Source organism: Mus caroli, unplaced genomic scaffold (genome assembly GCF_978045245.1).
Source record: "Mus caroli unplaced genomic scaffold, Mus_caroli_1 scaffold_17, whole genome shotgun sequence".
Taxonomy (NCBI): Eukaryota; Metazoa; Chordata; class Mammalia; order Rodentia; family Muridae; genus Mus; species Mus caroli.
The window spans coordinates 62,260,186-62,261,090 of record NW_028227272.1 but is presented as its reverse complement, the minus strand read 5'-3'; the positions used below and the strand labels follow the sequence as shown (position 1 = coordinate 62,261,090).

The 905-nt window shown below is 47.3% G+C and overlaps 1 non-coding gene across 1 annotated transcript; it reads left to right on the top strand.

Moving 5' to 3' along the window:
- The first annotated feature begins 439 nt into the window (after positions 1–439).
- LOC115029643 (small nucleolar RNA SNORA17) lies at positions 440–570 on the top strand. The gene has a single exon (XR_003835208.1). It is a non-coding gene; the product is annotated as a small nucleolar RNA SNORA17 (small nucleolar RNA).
- Positions 571–905: the final 335 nt, after the last annotated feature.

Below are 905 nucleotides of genomic sequence, written 5' to 3'. Positions count from 1 at the left end.
ATAGATGTGGGCATTCTTTCCAGAACTGTATTTTAGCACACATTGGGGAAAGGGTGTTTTCCCTTTTCTCACTATGTGAAGACCAGTTCCTGATGGCCTTGCTCTGACCTGAAAAGAAAGCCTTCTTTTCTACTCCTGGAAACTAGCAGCATCCTGTGGTCTACCCCATGTTAATTCAGTTTCTAATTTTTGTCTCACTGGTGTTCTCCAGTTGGGAAAGTGATCAGGATTGGCCATCTCATCATCATCGTTTGTCTAGCACCAGGGACAAAGGAATCTTCTCCACATTGTATGACTTGTAACCCAAGGACCCTGAGCACTGTAAAGCTAACACTGCCACTTTGACCACACAGATGACAACTAATTAATCAGAGTATCATCGGCTCTTCCTGATCTCAGTGGCCTATAGAGAACAATAAACGCCTATTAAGATGTTTGTAATGCCCCTAAAGGTGTTGCGGGTGTGCCTGCTCTGTCTCATGTGTATCAGTAAGTGCCAGAAGGAGAGAAGCTATGGTCATGCATAGTATTCTGACTTACGAACGTCTGAATAATTAGTAGCTTAGTAGATGAGCATTTCCTGAGAAGTCTCCTAAGACAACCACAAGGGGTCCTGGACAGAGAGCTAGCCTGAGACAACCCCCAGTCTGGTGCCACAGCCGGAGACTAGAAGAATCATGCCTGGATCTATGGGCCAAGGGTGAAAATTAGCCTAAGATAGTCAACTATCACACGGAGCCCCTCGGGCAGACCAGGCAAGGAATGAGCCCTTAGATGACCACCAGACTACTGCATAGGGCCCTGACAGGGAGCTAACCAGAGATGCCAGTCCGATGTGAGACACACCTGTGTGGGTGGGCAGACAGTGCCCAAAATGACCCCTGTCTGGATCCATAATGCATGAG